We start from the raw sequence: 21,560 nt of genomic DNA, 5'->3' as shown, positions 1-21,560 counted from the left end.
CGACAAGTTCACAAAGTGGGTTGAAGCAGAGCCAGTTAGTAAGTGTGGCGCAGCCACAGCGGTTCAATTCATGAAAAGGGTGATATTTCGCTTTGGTTTTCCACATAGCATTATAACTGACAATGGTACCAATCTGTCTAAGGGCGCCATGGAGGAGTTTTGTCAATGAGAGCATATTCGACTTGATGTTTCAACAGTGGCTCACCCTCAATCCAATGGTCAAGTTGAGAGAGCTAATCAGGAGATCTTGAAGGGCATCAAGCCCCGGCTTTTGGTCCCTTTGCAACGGACGCCGGGTTGTTGGGTGGAGGAGTTACCCTCCGTGTTATGGAGCATCAATACTACTCCTAACAGATCTACGGGTTACACGCCTTTCTTCATGGTTTATGGAGCGGAAACAGTCCTCCCTAGCGACATCCGTCATGACTCACCTCGAGTGGCGGCTTATGTTGAGGCGGATAATGAGCGGGCGCGCCAAGATGCTCTTGACTTGTTGGACGAACAGCGTGATGTGGCAGCAGCTCGCTCAGCGATTTACCAACAAGACTTGCGCCGTTATCACAGCCGTCGGGTTAAGTCCCGGGTCTTCCAGGAAGGTGATCTAGTGCTCCGGCTTATCCAAGATCAAACAGATGCACACAAGTTATCCCCGCCTTGGGAAGGGCCCTTTGTGGTCAGCAAGAACTTGCACAACGGGTCATACTACCTTATCGATGTTCGGGAGCACAAAGATTCACGTAAGTCGGAGGAAGAGACCCGTCGGCCGTGGAACATAGCTCAGCTTCGAACCTATTACACTTGAGCCACCGGCTCTCATAATGTACATATTTCTATAGCCGTGTATATATTATGATAAATAATAAAGCAGGACCTCTGTCCTTTTCTCCTCCAAAGGTAAACGTGTTATTTCCATTACAACATCACATGGTCACTTGGAGGTGGATCCGGCTTACGATCGTATTCGAATCTAGCCGTTAGCAATATAGTCACCTGGGGGCTTCCTGTTCAAACATAGGTCGTATTCGAACCAAAGAGAACATAGCTGTCGATACCCATTTGATTGGCAAATTGTCGAGCTCATTGGGGAGTTTTTCTTGATCATATTTGAATCATGGCTCAACCCCCTTTGGGAACCGACGTGGATCGTATTCGAATCAGCGTCGTTAAACAACTCTCAAGGTCATTTGGGGGCTTCCTGTTCACACATGGGTCGTATTCGAACCAAAGAGAACATAGCTGTCGGTACCCTCTTGATCGGCAACGCCAAAACCACTGGGGGCTATATGATCGCATTCGAATCTTAGCTTAACCCCTTTGGGACGGTTCTCTGGTCGTATTTGAACCGGAAGCCCCTAAGTTTTGATCTTCTGTTTTGCAACAAGTTCTTCTGGTCATATCAACAGTGTGCAAGGGCGGTTCTTACTCCGCCGGCTTAACTTTGATTAACAATATTGCTAGCACACAATAAGCATTATCGATGCTGGTGAACCGGAGTTGAGTTCTCAACCTCATTATTTGGGTTACATAAACTGGACATATACTTGCAAGGTTTGCAGGTAGGCTATTGTGGTTATCCTGAAGATACGGTTGAGAGCCGGTCCTTTACGACCTTGGTTATGCTCCGGGTTAAGTATATGACTCTCCATGCGGTAAGCCGCCTAGAGACTTGTGATTTATTTTTCTATGTAGAATAATTAAAGACAGTTCTTCAAGCTTAAGGAAAATAACTGATCAATTATAACCCGGAGGAATATAAGGAAGCAACTTCAATGGAGTTAAGCATTCAACACTTGCACGATGGCACGACAAAATTAAGTGTTTGTCCTACTCTATTACAAGACTCCCCTAGTCCAAAAGGTGAGGCATTGTAAGTGTAACCATGAGCTGCCTAAAAATCAAGGTGCTTGTTGGGTCGAAGCCTCCGGCTCATCCCTCTCCGCTCCTCCGGCTGATTCCATGACCTGGAAGGTTGATGATTTCCAGTCAATGCCGCTCAAAGCTTCAAATTGAGCCTCGTCATCAATTAACCCGGCCGGGTCAACTTCTGGGGCGAAGGTATGCTTACGAGTTGGAGGGATCAAGCTGATTGCTTCATAGCGTGGAGTGGGGATCCTCTGATTTTCCGCGTCATAGCCCGGCTGATACTTGGTAAGGTCGGTGTCATTCCCAATCAGGGTGGCCACCGGGCGCACGCTCTTCACACAGGCAGCAAAATCTTTCTGGTCAAAGGGGGTGCCGTCTTCCTTCAGGCTGGGGTATCCAAGAGCGATGTCGGCCGGGTCTAGCTCCGGGAGAAAAGCCTTGGCCCGGCTCAGCGCAGCTATAGCTCCGGCTCTTGCAGAGGCCCATCTTAGCTCTTGGAAGCGCTGAGGAAGAACGACAAGCCGCCTGAGTACGTCCGCCAGGTGAGTCGGAACCTCATTGGACAGAGCCACGACGGCTAAAGCACGCTGTGACCGGTGTAGAGTTGCTCCACCAAGGTGTAAACAGCTTTCAGCTTGGTCAGAACATTTTGGTTAAGGTTGGAGCTTCTGGGACCTGCATAACAAGGTTAGGTGAGCTGATGGCACTTGTGGGACTTCTAAGACATAAAGAATGTAAGCTTGTTAAAGGCTTGCAGAATGACTTACCGAAGATTACGGCGACCATCTGTGACACATGGCGCTTTAAGCCGGAGAGTTCGGCGGTTCTCTCAGTCAGAGCAGCCTCCGCTTGTTCGCCGAAGATTGCGGCGACCATCTGTGACACATGGCGCTTTAAGCCGGAGAGTTCGGCGGTTCTCTCAGTCAGAGCAGCCTTCGCTTGTTCGGCCCGGCTGAGCAAAGCAGTTTTCACCTCGGCCCAAGTCTTTCTTTCTGTTTCAAATTTCCTCTTCAGCTTTTCTTGTGCAGCAACACTGAACTCAAATTTGGCGTTGGCCTTCCGGGTCTCAGTTTCCTGAGTCTTCAGGCGGTTCTTCAGCTCAGAGATTTCAGATTCAAATTTCTTGCAGGCAGCCTGTACAAATTCCGGGTTACTGTGTGAGTGATTATTATGCAACATTAAAGTCCCAAGCACTTTGCAAGCAAAGACACTTGGCACTTGGGGGCTAATGTATGCTGAAAGATTCTATTTATAATTGCCGGTTCATGAAGGTAAGCCAGAAGTTAAGTCTACAACATATTCTATCATAAGTGGCTAGCATGATAAGGATGACCATGGAGTAAGCAAGAGAGTTGTACCTCAGAGTTTTGCTGTATCTGCTTCACCATATCAATCTCCAGGTCCCGGCTGTTGTGCACTTGACCAATGTAACCAGAAACAATGTCTCCAATGCTCAAGTTAGCATAGTCAGTGATCTCCAGTCTAGCCCTGCGGCGCTCCAGCAGTTCTTCTTTGGCAGAGCATCTGGCCAGCACAGTGGGTCTTCCCGGCTCAACATATTCAGTCCGGGTAATCACCACATCCGGGTCATCGGCCGGTTGAGCTGAGCTGGGAATCTTCGGGTTATCAGAACCCGCCATGGTTTGCCCTTCAGTTGAAGCGGCGTTTTCCGGAACTGGTGCAGATGGCGGCTCAGAGGCAGAGGCATTGGGTTCAGTCAAGTCCGGCTCTTCGACCGGCTTATTTTTCTTGGCCCTCTTGCTGAGCTTGGCTTGGGCACTAAAAGTCAAAAGGTTAGTACAAAAAACATAAGTAAGATAAGCACAAAATGAGATGATTATCATTACCCGGGTGTGGTCTTGAAAGCCGGCAAGTTAGATTGCATGGAGTCACCAGAGGAAGGTGAAGTTTCCTGATAGTTTGAATTAGACGAATTGAGTGGTTGACGAGTGACGCCCGCTAAAGGATGAAAAGGGTATAAGTTGGAGATAACCTCAGTCCGGCGCTTTCTTGATGCTTCGGGTAAGCCGGAGGAGAGGTCTGCATCCTTGCTGGCCCGGGTTTGCCTCCGGCTCTCATGAATCTGTTGCTTCAAAAGAAATTGAGGATCTTGATAAGCTAAAGGATGCGAAAATCTTACTTTCCGGGTAACTCTTCGGACTCTCAGCCTTGGCAAGGGGTCCGAGTCGGAGGAAAGTATAGTTACCTCTTCAATCACCGGGTTACTCGCTCCGGTATCATCCTGCTGATAATTAGTGTCAATAAGGTGGTTAAAAACAGACGAAAAACAAAAGAAGAGCCTAAAGAATCAAGGGTTACCTCTGACTCGGAGCTATCATCCAACTGAAGCAGCTCTGAGGCGCTAGGCTTACTCCCCTTCTTGCGGGGAGCGGCTCTCCTGGCGGCTTTCTTAGCCTTCCTGGCTTTTTTAGCAGCCTCATGGTCATATTTGACCTTCCAGAACTTGTCATTAGCCTGAAAAAAATGCAACAAAGGTTTCCTTGAAGTTAAAAAGAAAATTGTTAAAATAGAAAGTAAAGTGCTCAGATTGGTGGCTTACCGCCGGAGCCGGGTTAGCTTGGCAGAAGGGGCTTAAGCCGGTCCTCCCACAGTCTGCTAAGCTCTCGTTCAAGAGGGACTTGGTCATGTCGTCAACGACGTCTTCAGGTAGGTCGTTGGGGCTGGGCCGCAGAGGATCATCCTTCTGGCCCGTGTAATCACACATTAAGCCGGGGCGGCGGCTCAGGGGAATCACCCGCCAAGAAATCCAGACCCGGACCAGATCAACGCCGTTAAGGCCATTTCCCAGAAGAGCCTTAATCTTGTTGATGGTGGGGATCAGTGGTTGACGTTCAGTTTGAGATAGTTTATCTGGCAGGGGGTGAGTTGGCTCCAGACGCAGGGCACGAAAGCCGGGCAGAGGGTTCTCATCAGCCGGAGAAGTATCTTGGCAGTAGAACCATGTCTGGTTCCAGTCCTTTGGGTGGCTTGGCGGCTCAGCATAAGGAAAGAGGCAATCTCTCCGTCGTTGAATGGAGATTCCGCCAAGTTCCAAGCTAGGCCCGTTGGCGCACTCATTCCGGCGGTTCAGATAAAACAGCTCCCTAAAGAGCAGTAGGCTGGGCTCTTCTCCAAGGTATACTTCACAGAACACTTGAAAATTACAAATGTTTGACACGGAATTGGATCCAATGTCTTGAGGTCGCAGATCGAAGACGTTCAGAATGTCTCTAAAGAATTTTGAACCGGGAGGTGCAAAACCCCGACTCATGTGATCAGCAAATATCACAACCTCTCCGTCTCTTGGTTGAGGTCTTTATTCGGACGGGTCAGGGGCACGATAAGACATGACCTCCTTCTTAGGCAGGTAACCCGTCTTCACGAAATCAGCTAAAGTGTCATCAGTAACATTGGATCTCATCCAGTTGCATGTAATGGGTGCCTTGGGAGCCTTGGGCGGCATTGTGAAAGACGAAAACCTATGACAAAAGGAAATGTCTGGTTCAACTATAAGCCGGAGGAAGTTTACAGTTCAGTATTCAAGATGGCGGCTTATGAAGGGGTCTAATGCCATATGGCTAATTGTGTCGGGTTATCTAAGCCGCTGTGGGCATCGTGAGTAATTCAGGTTGTTCAAAACTCTATCATAAATGAGCCGGAAAGTTCACAGCGCGTGGCCTCTTTTAAGCCGGAGATATGAGCCGCCATAGCTAACAGATGCAATTTTTGACTAAGTGTGGCACAAACAAGTTTCACAAATCGCAGTAATTATTTTGGATCAAACGATCGACTAGAAAGAAAAAATTTCTAGACCTAGAAGCTGATACAGAGAAGTTCATGAGCTCTAAGGAGATCTCTTTGCAAGTAAAGGGGACATGCTACTGTTGAAAATGGGTGCGAAACCACAGCCGCACGAATTCTATATGGTTTCTGGATCCAAGGGGGCCGTGTAGGAAAAACTGTGAAGAAGTGGCGACGAACTGCGAAGAACAAGGGAGAACGACAAGAACCCTAATGCGGATCTATTCTATGGAGTGGCAAGAACTTACTGGTGCGGAAGGAGATGCGGAAGTTGCCGCCGTTTCTCTGGACCGGTCAGGGTGATGCAGCGGCCGAGGTTGACGAAGACCAGGGGAGCGGCGGCGGCGGCGGAGCTCAAGCTCTCGGGTGTCAGAGGAGGAAGACGACGGAGGAGATAAGTGAATGAAAGCTTATGGGCCGGGCCTATTTATAAGGTGCGGCTAATAAGTGGGCGCGAGAAACGAGGAGGCCAAGGCGTGATTATCTCGCCACAGAAGTGCCTCGATTTTCGGGATGGCCATTAAAGATAAGATCCGTTCGGATATGACAGAATAAAAAAATGAACTTAATGGAAGATGACGTCATGGCGGGTTATCAGGAATCCAGAAGAGGACGTCACGGCGGGTTATAACCTTCGCACAAATATAAGCCGGAAGATTTTCTCTCAAAGGGATTGAAGATTGACATGAACCGGTTCAAATCAATCTGGGGTCTAATGTTGAGGATATAACCATTAGAGTCACCCGCCCAGGAGGGGCCGGGTTACGTCATAATGGTCATCACGCGAAGCCCAGTGCCAAACTTGAAGACGGCGGGTCAATAATGGGCTTAAGACCCGGAGATGGCTTAAGGCCCGTAGTGATAACCGCCGTTGGGGTGAAACTTGTAGTGTAAGGCAAGAATAGTTAAAAGTCCGAGCCGGACACTGTTATGAGCCGGCAGGGATTCTGAGAGCCGTTGGGCGTCAACCTCTTTATATAAAGGGACGACTCGACGGCAGTTTGGGGACAAGTAAGACCAAATCGATAACCAGGCAGGACGATTTAGCTCCTGGTCGTCGAAACCCTAATCAATACCCCCTCAACTGGACGTAGGCTTTTACCTTCACCGTAAGGGGCCGAACCATTATAACCCTCATGTTCCTTGCCCCGTTTAACCCCTTTAAGCTTCCTAGCTACGATGGCTCCACGACTAAGTCCTTGCACGAGGACATCTGTCGTGACAATTCCACGACAAAAACCTTCTTCTTAGCTTCATCTCCGGGTAAACATGCAAGCCCAAATAATCCATAAATTTATTCCACATATATCAAGTGCATATCAGTGTTCGGTTCCATCTCCTGCATAAGGATTAGCTAGCAGTTGTTCTATCATACCCGAAGGAAATTCATATTCAATATTTTCAGTAGGTGCAGTGGGTTGAGGGGCAACTAATTGTGGTTTCGATCAAGGTGAAGATACCCCGAACAAACCCCTCAAAGGATTGTTCTCCATAGTAACAAGTGAGAATAAATTTTAGCACGTAGTATTACCAATTTCCACTTACCAAGAGCGCTTCACTCCCCGGCAACGGCGCCAGAAAAGAGCCTTGATGACCCACAAGTATAGGGGATCAATTATAGTCCTTTCGATAAGTAAGAGTGTCGAACCCAATGAGGAGCAGAAGGAAATGGCACGTGGTTTTCAGCAGGGTATTCTCTGCAAGCACTGAAATTATAAGTTGCGAGTAGTTTGATAGCAAGATAATTTGTAACGAGCAAGTAACGGTAATAGTAAGAAAAGTTCAGCAAGGTAGCCCAATCCTTTTGAGGAAAAGGACAGGCCAAAACGGTCTCTTATGATAAGCAAAACATTCTTGAGGATACAAGGGAATTTCATCTAGTCACTTCCATCATGTTCGTTTGATTTGTGTTCGCTACTTTAATAATTTGATATGTGGGTGGATCGGTGCTTAGGTGCTTGTAACACCCCGGATATAACTTTCCATATTTGTAACTCCAACCCTTGCCATTTTTGGCTATGTGTTATGATATTCCCTTCATGGTTTGGGTTTTTTTTTCGTTTTGCATTTTGTTCATGTCATTCATCTCATATCATGTCATCATGTGCATCTCATTTGCATACGTGTTCGTCTCATGCATCCGAGCATTTTCCCCGTTGTCCGTTTTGCAATCCGACACTCCCACGTGCACTGGCGCACCCCTCTTGTTTTCTTTTCATGAGTGGGTGTTAAACGTTCTCGGAGTGGACCGAGGCTTGCCAAGTGGCCTTGGTATACTACCGGTAGACCACCTGTCAAGTTTCGTTTCATTTGGAGGTCGTTTGGTGCTCCAACGGTTAACCGGATAACCGCAAAGTCCTTTTGTGTGTTGCAGCAAAACCCCCCTCTAAATAGTCCAATAACCCCTCTAAGTCACATCCATGCTCTCGGTCGTTCGATCACGATCGTGTGGGCGAAAACCGCACTCCATTTGGAGTCTCCTAGCTCCCTATGCCTATATAAACACCCTCCCCGTCCAAAATTCCGGGTCCAAACCCTAGCCACCGCTCCCTCCGCGCGCCGGACACGTCCGCCCGGCGCCGGACGAAAGCCACCGCCGCCCGCAGCCAACCGGCGTGCGACACGTGGCGCCCCCGCCGCCCGTAGGCCGCCGGCCCGCGAGCCCCGCATCCGGCCCCCGCGGCCCGAGCTTCCCCGCCGCCGGCATGCCTCCTCCCGCAGCCCCGCGCCGACGCCATTCCATCTCTACCGCCGCTCGCCGCCATCCGCCGCCGCCGCGGCTCCGACCACCCGAGCCGGCGCAGCCATGCGCCGCCGTCGTCGATCTCCGGCGGGACCCGCGCCGCACCCGAGCCGGCGCAGCCCCACGCCGCCGTCGTCCCCGCCGTCTCCTCCCTCTCCGGTGCCTCGCCGCCCTTCCCCGGCTCCAACTCCAGCGAGCTCGTGCCGCCGCCTCGGCCCCGACCCAGATGCAAGAGACGGTTGACTTTCTTCCCCCCCGAAAATCCTCGTCCCGTATATTTTACATTATGTGCTCATGTTCATCGCATCATAACTCCATGCATACTGCTCCGTTTTGCGTGCATGATATATGAAATGTTCGTCTCAAGATGCTATTCATTTCGTTCCATTGTGCCATGCTCGTTTGAGTTCATCTTGATTCCCAAATCTCTGGTGCAAGAGTGCTATATGATGTTTACTGGTGTTACTTATCAGAACTTGGTGATTTGTTATTTTACTTGCATTTGATGTGTGCATCTTATGGGCATGAGCTCTACAGGTGTTTTGATCTATGCTCTGCCATCTTTACAGAGGTGTATGCCATGTATTTTTTTGATCTATGTGATGACTAGCACAAGCATGCAAACTAGGCTTCGTGACGTTTCTGTTTTCGGGGACTTAGAATTTTGCCGTCTGTGACTGCTGTTATTTTGTTGCCATGTATCCATGTGGCTACAGTGAGATCCGTGCTTCTTTTGGGTATGTCCAGTAAGGATGTTTTGTAGATATAGTTGTGTTCTATCGATCCATGCCCCTGTTTGCATTTATGGAGTGCCCTAGCATGTTTCAATCTTGCTCTACTTTTGCTATAAAATATTCCTGGCAGATTGTTAACATGATATTCAATTTTGCCAAGGTTGTTGCAGTTGATCCATACATACTATGAACTTGCTCTTACTATGGTTAGCTTCATAAACATGCCATCTTGCTGTAGGTATGCTTTTTTTGTCATGCATTGCTTTGTGTTGAGTGAATCAAGTTCACAAAGATGCCTTCATAATACTGTTTCTGCCATGCTCTGTTTTCTGCCAAGTCTGAAACCTGTTAACGAAACTTGCTATGTTTACATGGGTGCCATCATATCTTCTGATCCTTTTTGGCTCATGGTCAGTAAGGGACTTTTGTTCTATGCATTTAGCAAATTCATTCCATGCCTTGTTTTTCTATGATAAGTTCCTGTAGCATGTGTTTTGCTTGCTCTGAACATTGCTACCTGATGCTGTTTCAGCCATGTCCAGTAATTTCACCAAGTCTGTGATCCTGATATCTTTTGCACTTTTGCCATGCTTGTTTGAGCCTGTTATGTTGTGATCTAGCCGTAGCTCAGTGTTCATCTTTTGTCAAGCATCTCCTGTAGATTACTGCCATATGATTTGTTGCTATGTTGGGGTGCTGTAGCATAGTTACTTGTTGTATTCTAAGTGCTATCACGCTGTTAATCGCAGAATCGTGTCATTCTTGTTTTGCTTGCCATTTGCAAACAGTGCATCCGTTTCCGGTGATCTTTATATCGATTTCGACCAAAATCATCTCATATTTCCAGTGGCATACTTGGTTTGCCAAGTTACTTCCTTGTTCCTCCTTTTTCTTCCGGAGCACGCATACGCATCGCATACCACATCTCGCATATCATGCATGTTTTGCATCATGTTGCTTGTGCATTTCCCGTGATTGATTGTGGTTCCATTGCTGTGTTCTTGCTGTGGGTAGAGCCGGGAGACGAGTTCGTGCACGAGGAACCTGTTGAGTACGCTTACGAGGATCAAGCTTTCGACAACTCTGAGAACCTTGCAGGCAAGATGACCATACCCTCGAAATCACTTCTATCTTTACTTTGCTAGTTGTTCGTTTTATTGCTATGCTACGCTACCTACCACTTGCTATATCATGCCTCCCATATTGCCATGTCAAGCCTCTAACTATCCTTTTCTAGCAAACCGTTGTTTAGCTAAGTTACCGCTTTTGCTCAGCCCTTCTTATAGCGTTGCTAGTTGCAGGTGAAGTTGAAGTTGGTTCCATGTTGGAACATGGATATTTTGGAATATCACAATATCTCTTATTTAATTTATGCATCTATATATTTGGTAAAGGGTGGAAGGCTCGGCCTTATGCTTGGTGTTTTGTTCCACTCTTGCCGCCCTAGTTTCCGTCATACCGGTATTATGTTCCTTGAGTTTGCGTTCCTTACGCGGTTGGGTGATTTATGGGACCCCCTTGACAGTTCGCCTTGAATAAAACTCCTCCAGCAAGGCCCAACCTTGGTTTTACCATTTTCCACCTAAGCCTTTTTCCCTTGGGTTTTCGCGAGCCCGAGGGTCATCTTTATTTAAACCCCCGGGCCAGTGTTCCTCTGAGTGCTGGTCCAAACTAGAGCCCTTTGCAGCGCCACCTCGGGGAAACTTGAGGCCTGGTTTTAGTTGTATGGACTGCTCATCCGGTGTGCCCTGAGAACGAGATATGTGCAGCTCCTATCGGGATTTTTCGGCACATTCGGGCGGCTTTGCTGGTCTTGTTTTACCATTGTCGAAATGTCTTGTAAACCGGGATTCCGAGATATGTGGAGCCCCTATCACATAAGCCATGATAAAAATGATCTCCTATTTTAACAAAAACAATAGGCATGCCAACAATAGGTCTATGTTTATCCTTAGTATCGGGTCTAACAATTCTAGCAGCTTCATCACAGAAATAAATAACTTGCCCATCAATATTATCGACCAAGAGATCTTTAACCATAGCAACACTAGGTTCAACTTTAATTTTCTTAGGGGGGGTAGGTGTTCTAGTATAACTCTTACGAACCATAGTTGAAGCTTTAGCATGTTCCTTTATTCTAACAGGGAAAGGTGGTTTCTCAATATAAGCAGTAGGAATAACAGGATCAACATTATAAGTAATAGTTTCTTCTTCAGATTTAATATGTTCTACTACTTTTACTTCAATGGGAGGATGATATTTAAACCACTTCTCATTAGGGAGATCAACATGAGTAGCAAATGATTCACAGAAAGAAGCTACTATCTCAGAGTCAAGTCCATATTTAGTGCTAAATTCACGAAAAGCATCGGTATCCATAAAAGATTTAACACAATCAAAATTATGGTTTATACCTGACTCCTTACCTTCGTCGAGCTCCCAATCTTTAGAGTTGTGTTTAATTCTTTCCAATAAATCCCATTTGAATTCAATAGTCTTCTTCATAAAAGAACCAGTACAAGATGTATCGAGCATGGATTGATCATTACGAGAAAGTCGAGCATAAAAATTCTGAATAATAATTTCTCTTGAGTGCTCATGATTGGGGCATGATGATAACATTCATTTAAGCCTCCCCCAAGTTTGAGCGATACTTTCTCCTTCATGAGGCCAAAAATTATAAATATAATTCCGATCACGATGAACTAGATGCATAGGATAAAACTTCTGATGAAATTCCAATTTCAATCGGTTGTAGTTCCAAGTCCCAATATCATCGCATAGCCTATACCATGTCAATGCATTCTCCTTCAAAGATAAAGGGAAGACCTGCTTCTTGACTTCATCCTCGGGCAAACCTGCAAGCTTAAATAATCCACAAACTTCATCCACATAGATTAGAAGCATATCAGGATGTAATGTTCCATCTCCTGCATAAGGATTAGCTAGCAGTTTCTCTATCATACCCAAAGGAATTTCATAATAAATATTTTTCAGTAGGTTGAGGGGCAACTCTTTGCTCTTCCGGTCGGGGTGAAGATACCCTGAACAAACCCCTCAAAGGATGATTCTCCATAGTAACAAGTGACAGTAAATTTCAGCACACTATATAAAGTTTTCCTTACCAAAGGCGCTTCACTCCCCGGCAACGGCACCAAAAAAGAGTCTTGATGACCCACAAGTATAGGGGATCTATCGTAGTCCTTTCGATAAGTAAGAGTGTCGAACCCAACGAGGAGCAGAAGGAAATGACAAGCGGTTTTCAGCAAGGTATTCTCTACAAGCACTGAAATTATCGGTAACATATAGTTTTGTGATAAGATAATTCATGACGGGTAACAAGTAACAAGTGTAACTAAGGTGCAGCAAGGTGGCCCAATCCTTTTTGTAGAGAAGGACAAGCCTATACAAACTCTTATATAAAGCAAAGCGCTCCCGAGGACTCATGTGAATTATTGTCAAGCTAGTTTTCATCATGCTCATATGGTTCGCGATCGTTACTTTGATAATTTGATATGTGGGTGGACCGGTGCTTGGGTGCTGTCCTTACTTGGACAAGCATCCCACTTATGATTAACCCCTCTCACAAGCATCCGCAACTACAAAAGAAGAATTAAGATAAATCTAACCATAGCATGAAACATATGGACCCAAATCAGCCCCTTACGAAGCAACACATAAACTAGGGTTTAAGCTTCTGTCACTCTAGCAACCCATCATCTACTTATTACTTCCCAATGCCTTCCCCTAGGCCCAAATCATGGTGAAGTGTCATGTAGTCAATGTTCACATAACACCACTAGAGGAAAGACAACATACATCTCATCAAAATATCGAACGGATACCAAATTCACATGATTACTTGTAACAAGACTTCTCCCATGTCCTCAGGAACAAACGTAACTACTCACAAAGCATATTCATGTTCATAATAAAAGGAGTATTGAATAGCATTAACGATCTGAACATATGATCTTCCACCGAATAAACCAACTAGCATCAACTACAAGGAGTAATCAACACTACTAGCAACCCACAGGTACCAATCTGAGGTTTTGAGACAAAGATCGGATACAAGAGATGAACTAGGGTTTGAGAGGAGATGGTGTTGGTGAACATGTTGATGGAGATTGACCCCCTCTCAATGAGAGGATCGTTGGTGATGACGATGGCTTCCATTTCCCCCTCCGGGAGGGAAGTTTCCCTGGCCGAAGAGCTCCACTGGAGCCCTAGATTGCTTCTGCCCAGGTTCCGCCTCAAGACGACGGTGCTTTGTCCCGAAAGCTTCCTTCTGATTTTTTTTCCAGGTCAAAAGACATCATATAGAAGAGGAGGTGCACCGGAGGCCTGACAGGGGGCCCACAAGCCCTAGGGGCGCCCCCAGGGGGGTAGGGCGCGCCCCCAGGCTTGTGGCCACCTGGTGGGTCCCCCTCTGGTATTTCTTCTCCCAATATTTTTAATATATTCGAAAATAATTCTCCATAAATTTTCAGGACTTTTGGAGTGTGCAGAATAGGTCTCTCATATTTACTCCTTTTTCGGTCTAGGATTCCAGCTGCCGGCATTCCCCCTCTTCATGTAAACCTTGTAAATAAGAGAGAAAAGGCATAAGTATTGTACCATAATGTGTAATAACAACCCATATTGCAATAAATATCAATATAAAAGCATGATGTAAAATGGACGTATCAGCACCCTACCCCCAGAGCGGGCCCCCTAGCCAGCCTCCGGTGCCCATCTTCATCTATATGAAGTGTTTTCGCCTAAAAAAATTAAAGAGAAGACTTTTGGGATGAAGCGACACCGTCTCGAGGCGGAACCTGGGCAGAAGCAATCTAGGGCTCTGGCGGAGCGATTCCGCCGGGGAAACTTCCCTTCGGGAGGGGGAAATCGAAGCCATCATCATCACCAACGATCCTCTCATCATGGGTGGACCAATCTTCATCAACATCTTCACCAGTACCATCTCATCTCAAACCCTAGTTCATCTCTTGTATTCAATCTTTGTCTCAAAACCTCGGATTGGTGCCTATGGGTTGCTAGTAGTGTTGATTAGTCCTTGTAGTTTATGCTAGCTGGTTTATTTGGTGGAAGATCATATGTCCAGATCCTTAATGATATTTAATACCCCTCTGATCATGAACATGAACATGCTTTGTGAGTAGTTACTTTTGTTCCTGGGGACATTCGAGAAGTCTTGTTATAAGTAATCATGTGAATTTGGTATTCATTCGATATTTTGATGAGATGTATGTTGTCTTTCCTCTAGCGGCGTCATGTGAACATCGATTACATGACACTTCACCATGATTTGGGCCTAGGGGAAGGAATTGGGAAGTAGCAAGTAGATGATGAGTTGCTAGAGTGACAGAAGCTTAAACCCTAGTTTATGCGTTGCTTTATAAGGGGCTGATTTGGATCCACATGTTTAATGCTATGGTTAGTTTTATCTTAATTCTTCTATCGTAGTTGCGGATGCTTGCGAGAGGGATTAATCATAAGTGGGAGGCTTGTCCAAGTAAGGACAGTACCCAACCACCGGTCCACCCACATATCAAATTATCAAAGTAGAGAACGTGAATCATATGAGCATGATGAAAACTAAGTTGATGATAATTCCCATGTGCCCTCGGGAGCGCTTTGCTTTATATAAGAGTTCGTCCAGACTTGTCCTTTGCTATAAAAAGGATTGGGCCACCCTGCACCTTTGTTACACTTGTTACTTGTTACCCATTACGAATTACCTTGCTACCAAACTATTTGTTACCGATAACTTCAGTGCTTATAGAGAATACCTTGCTGAAAACCGCTTGTCATTTCCTTCTGTTCCTTGTTGGATTCGACACTCTTACTTATTGAAAGGACTATGATTGATCCCCTATACTTGTGGGTCATCACCTGCTGATCCCCGTCGCCAGCGTCCCCCACATCCTCCTCCTCCAGCTCACCCCTCCTCCTCAAAGTCCCCCTCCTCCTCCTCCTCCAACACCACCACCACCTCCTCCTCCTCTTCCTCCAACTCCTCCTTTGGATCCACTACATCTGGAGGGAGCCCCATAGCGATCCGGGGTTCGCACCTAGCTCAGATTTGCTCAAGGAGCTCGAGCCAGCACTCCGGCGTCAGAAATGGCTCGCTCCTCACCCGGCGGCGTGGGGGCATGGCTACTAGGCGGACGGGTGGAGTGGAAAGTGGCGGTGGCGGCGGATAGGAGGAGGAAAACTTGGATGGATGGTAGGGTTTCGGTGCCACCGGTCGACTTAAATAGCCGAGCAATGCACTACGCGGCCCGCTGGAGCTGCACCATCGGTCCGACGGAGGAGACGAGTTTTGGACCGCCGGGTTTGAGGGTGTTTCCGGCTGGGACCCCTTCGTCAGTCCGACATGGCGGGTGCGCCCATATCCGCCCCATATTTGGGTTGGATATGAGGGGCCCGGGCGTTTGAGGCCCGTTTGAGGCGTCCATCTAGGTCAAAAAAACTTGCCAAGCCAGTGACCGGGCGGCCTGCCTGGGCGTATGAGGCGGGTTTGAGAGGTCCGGCTATAGATGCTCTAAGGCCTCAAAGGGAAAGTGCACCAAAATAGCAAATGTCATCAATGAAGAGAAGCGTAGATCGGAAGGAGCCACCCTCTAGACACATGAACACTGATGAATGAAGACCGGATCCAAAAAGATCCACCAAAGTCAAGCACCGATCGGATCCCGCAAGATCAACCGAAGACAAACACTACTGTATCTCATGTGATCTGCTGAAGCCACACCTCCATACATCCTCGGACAATGTTGGACACACTATCAGGATGGGGGCTAAGCAGGGATAATCTCATTCCATCTTCTGAGAGTCGTCGCCACCTCGGCTTCCTGAATAGGACACGACCCATAAACAAACTCTGAAAAAACACCTAAAAACAAAGAAGTGCCCCTTCCACTGGCAAATGTCTGGATCCACTGTGCATCCATGGCCCTAAGGCCACAGAAAGACAAGATAGACCGGCGACAATGGCGTGAGGTGAGGAAACCCTAGTGGGCTTAGAGGCGCTCGTGGGGAAGGGTCGAGGAGAAAAAAATCCCTCATAGAAACCGAGGATTGGAGTTCCGTAGGAAAACAAATAAAAGAACTCCCTACTGAAATATATGCATTTCGATGATATGTAGGCTCTAGTAGAAACACGTGATGCAGAGAAACACGCGGTGCAGTGGAACAATGTAGTAGAAACACATGATGCAGCATAAACATGTGGTACAGTGGAATGGTCTAGTAGACAAGATGCATTAGGAACCATGACATAGTAGAAAATTATGTACTCCAATCTAAAAAAACAACCACGCACCCATTGCTGAAACACGAAAATTCCTTATATTTTCTTGTCCAATCTAAAAAATAATATTCTCAACCTTCCTTTATACATAGTTTGCAAAAAATGATATATTACTCAATCATTTACTTTTTGATGATTTATAGAACAATGTCTCTGAGCTAATGTGGGATCCACTCAAGGACCCACATGTTCTAGGTAAATATCTAATGTGTTCGTTTTCCCCTTATTTAATTAGTAGAAGTTCATATTCCTACATTTCAACCCTACCATTTTAGAGAGTGGCATTTGATCTTTTGACCCAAGTTCATTGAAACTTTGATAGTTGCAAGTTATCATGTCTTTACCTGCTAGTTGGTTATTTGCTCTTTTAAGTATATTATCTTGACAGTGTGCCCTTGATCAAAATTGCCACCCAATTGCATCTCCCGTCTTTGTTCCTCACTTTTCCCATGTTCGTGTGTATGTGTGAAGATGAACACGGGCCACCCAGCAACGGCGCCGGTATTGCATTTTTGCAACCTCAGTCAGGGCCAACCCATGAATGCCTTCGCCGTCAATGGCTTGTGGCCACCTTGACACGACGCTCAACACAATTGTCTTCTCCCTGGCATTCAGCTCAACACTTGTTGGGGGCTTATGGGTACGAAAGGCCTTGCTGAGATGCTTGCTGGAGCCGCTATTTTAATCTTAAACAGTAGGAGAGGCTCCTACTGTGTTATATTAATAAGGAAATGTTACAATATACAAAACTTGAGGTGGGCCTCAAGTGAAGGGTAAAGAAGTTCTAGCCAAGGGAGGGAGTATAGAATTACAAAGGGTCAACTGGACCAAAGTCAAGAGCAAGACTTTCACAAGGAAAGGGCTAGCAAAGTGATAAAGTCCCAAAGGTGAGACTTAATCCTTATTTCTGCCACAATAGATTATCTTTGGTTATCTCTTTCCAGGCTCTGTATGTTGGGGTAATGTTCCTAAAAATATAATTGTTGCGCTCCTCCAAGATGTTACAGGCAACAATGCCCACTATTTCAAAGAAAAGCTCACTAGAATAGTTTGCTTTCACTACCGTGGGAAGGCCTAACAGTGGCGGGCAGCAAAATGCTAGCAATGGTGGGCAAGACTCTCACAGGCGCCCGCCATTTCCCGCCACTGGTGAAAGTTATAGCCGTGGTTGCGAATTAGAGCGCTCGTCACTGAAAGCTTAGGCATGCAAATGATTTTTTTGGCAGCCACAACAACATTTCTGCTGCCATGGCTGCGTTTTGCATAATACCCATATCAGAAATTATAGTACTTATTGACATTACATTGATTGCGATAAGAAATTATGATACATTGCAGCATACATGAACCACTAGCTAATTGTTATCAATCATGACTTAAAATGCACCAACATAGTAGTCAAAACATGATTGATGGTACAAACATCCACTAGTTAATTAGTACCGATCTTGACAAGTACTAGGACCTACTTCTCCCTTTTAGGAAAAAAAATAAAAATAATAGGAAACCCCCTGCATGTCCAGGGCGGAGAACAGAGATCCACCGATCTCCAATTTCTGGTCTACACTCATACAATATTTTCCTTCGTCCATCAGTTTTGACGCGTCCATATGGTAGGGCTTCTCTCAAGTATGTGCCTTTGAAATTGGTCTTCCCATGGAATAATTATCTGATGGGGAACGAAGCATGAAAATCAAAAAAAATCCTACGAACACCCAAGATCTATCTAGGAGAAGCATAGCAACGAGAGGGGATAGTGTGTCTACGTACCCTCGTAGACTGAAAGCGGAAGCGTATATAATGCGGTTGATGTAGTTGTACTCTTCACGATCCAACCGATCTAGTGCCGAACAGATGGCACCTCCGAGTTTAGCACACATACGGCTCGATGATGTCTCCTCCTCCTTGATCTAGCAAGAGAAGGCGGATAAGTAGATGGGATCACAACCAGCATGACGGCGTGGTGGTGGTGGAGCTAGTTCAGCAGGGCTTCGCCAAGCGCTACTATAACGAGGACGGAGGAACTATGGAGTAACGGGAGAGAGAGGGGTGCCAAGGGCTTGGTGTGTCCTCTTGGGGTGCCACCTCCCCTCTATATATAGGTGGAGGGGCGTGGGGAACAGCCCCTCCAAGCCCTAGGGCGCAGCAAAGGGGGAGAGGACTTGGACTCCAAGTCCAATCCTATTCCTACTAGGACTCCCCCTTTTCCCCCTTCCCTAGCCACATGGGCTTTTGAGGACTTGGTGCGCCTAGCCCAATAAGGCCAGAGCGCCTCCCCTCAGCCCATGCCAGCCTTGGGTCGTGGTGGACCCACTTGTGGACTTCTGGACCCCTCCGAAATCCTCTGGAACCTTCTAGAAGCTTCACGGTACAATATAAAAAAACTGCTTCTTTTCCCGGAACCCAAAATATGACTTCCCATATATAAATCTTTACCTCTTGACCATTTCGAGACTTCTTGTGACCTCCGGGATCTCATCTGGGACTCTGAACAACATTCGTTTACCAATCATCAAATATCCCAATACTACTCTAGCGTTAATGAACTTTAAGCGTGCGACCCTGCGGGTTCAGGAGTCATGTAGTCATGACCGAGACACCTCTCCGGTCAATAACCAATAGCAGGACCTGGATGCCCATATTGATTCCTACATATTCCACGAATATCTTTTATCGGTTGAACCACGATGTCAAGGATTCGGTTAATCTCGTATGCAATTCCCTTTGTCCGGCGATATGTTACTTGCCCGAGATTCGATCGTTGGATTCTCCATACCTAGTTCAATCTCATTACCGGCAAGTCTCTTTACTCGTTCTGTAATACAAGATCCCGTGACTAACTCATTAGTCACACTGCTTGCAAGCTCTTTAAGATGTTGTATTACCGAGAGGGCCCAGAGATATCTCTCTGTTATGCGGAGTGACAAATCCCAGTCTTGATCCATGCCAACCCAACAGATACCTTTGGAGATACATGTAGAGCACCTTTATGATCACCCAGTTACAAAGTGATGTTTGGATACACACTAAGTATTCCTCCGGTGTCAGGGAGTTACACGATCTCATGGTTTAAGAAACAGATACTTGACATGAAGAAAGCTATAGCAAATAAACTAAACGATCTGATGCTAAGCTTACGGTTGGGTCTAGTCCATCATATCATTCTCCTAATGACGTGATCCCGTTATCAAATGACAACTCATGTCTATGGTTAGGAAACCTTAACCATCTTTGATCAACGAGCTAGTCTAATAGAGGCATACTAGCGACACTGTGTAGTTTATGTATTCACACATGTATTTAAGTTTCCGGTCAATACAAGGAAATATGATAATAACCAATTTATTATTGCCTCTAGGGCATATTTCCAACATTATCATCTCGCCCAGCACATCCATCACCGCAGTCACAATCACTTTTGGGAGCTTCTATTGAAGAACATAAAAGTGAAATAGTAAGCATTGTAGTTTATTTAAGAAGAATGTATGGAAAAGATGGACTAATGACACAATAGTACAATATCTTACCATGCAGTTTATACGAATGTTGGTATTTCTCAAGGTGTGGACTAGTGGCACATATCGTGTAGTATTTCGACCAGCTTCGTAAGTGCCCTTCAACGACTCAACATGATTTATAAACGTGACATGATAATTCTTCTCCTCCCAAGTAAGCTCTGAGTCAAAAGTGTAATAGGTGTCGTCTACTATATTCTGTGTTCTTCTTGGAGATAGAAAATAAGCGGTCAATTTTAGATAAACAACTTAAGTTAGGGGTTAATAACAAAATATTTTTAAATAAGCAAGATAGATTGTTTAACAAATTTGTTTAAGAAACTCACATGGAGGAACAATTGGAATCATGTCCAGATGCACCCAAATGTCTTGATCATATTTTGGAAAGGTGGATTTATCATATTGAGGAACGCTGTCAATATCAAAGTATATACTCATACCCACCTCAAGTCAGTATGCCTTGCATAAAACTCTCCAGTTTGCACAAGCAAAATATGTTTCACTTGTAGATCGTAGCTTGGAAAACGAAACCATGTTTCATCTCAAAGCAGTCCTCTCAGCCACCTCATCCATGTCATTGAAGTAGAGATTATCTAGGACATAAATTCTTACATAGCAGGGGATGCACTAGTCGAATTATAAAAAATAGAAATGACACATTAAAGCAAAAAATGTTAAGACATGCTTAATTAAGAAGGAAATATGTGCAGAAATTATTAAAACGAATTACCGTATGGTATATATACCCCCATTGTTGGGACAGTCGAGACACTCGGGGATCTCATCCAGCTCATCCTCATCCATTTTCTGTCTTCATAAATGAAAGATTAAAACTCAAAGGAAAAAATGTCCTGACGGTGAGGTACGAACGTTCGCACATTACCAACATTGCTAGATAAGCTAATATAATGATACATATAAGCAGGTTTATCAAGTCTATAAAAGTAGGTTCTACGCTGCTAACGACTTAGTACAACATAGCAACTTCCATAGTTTCAACAGTACTACACTAATAGTGCAAACATCTCTTGTACACGTTGGAGAAACTCCTAATCAAAGTCAACGTCAGAGCTGAGAGTCATCATCCTCGTCGGAGCACTTGACGACTCGGTCCCAATCTATCGAGACATCATGGGCCTCCTTCTTGTCGTGTGCGGCCTTCAACAATGCCTTGTTCAAGGTGTAGAGCTGTGAATCCTCCCTGAGATAATGCTCTACCAAGGGATCTCTACTTTACCATTGTCCGACCCTGATCATCACCTCAGCCTTGAGGTGCTCCTTCTCCTCAGCCTTGGATATGTTGGGAGGCGCTGCAGACTTGCACGCCAGGCATCCTGGGGAAAGTTGAGTTGTGCCCTTTGATGTCTACTACGCAACCTTCTTCTTGTAGAGGTTGTTGGGCCTCCAAGTGCAGAGGTTTGTAGGACAGTAGCAAATTTCCCTCAAGTGGATGACCTAAGGTTTATCAATCCGTGGGAGGCGTAGGTTGAAGATGGTCTCTCTCAAACAACCCTGCAACCAAATAACACAGAGTCTCTTGTGTCCCCAACACACCCAATACAATGGTAAATTGTATAGGTGCACTA

Source organism: Aegilops tauschii, chromosome 7, assembly GCF_002575655.3.
Source record: "Aegilops tauschii subsp. strangulata cultivar AL8/78 chromosome 7, Aet v6.0, whole genome shotgun sequence".
In the NCBI taxonomy this organism is placed as follows: domain Eukaryota; kingdom Viridiplantae; phylum Streptophyta; class Magnoliopsida; order Poales; family Poaceae; genus Aegilops; species Aegilops tauschii.
Note: the sequence above shows the minus strand (reverse complement) of the source record.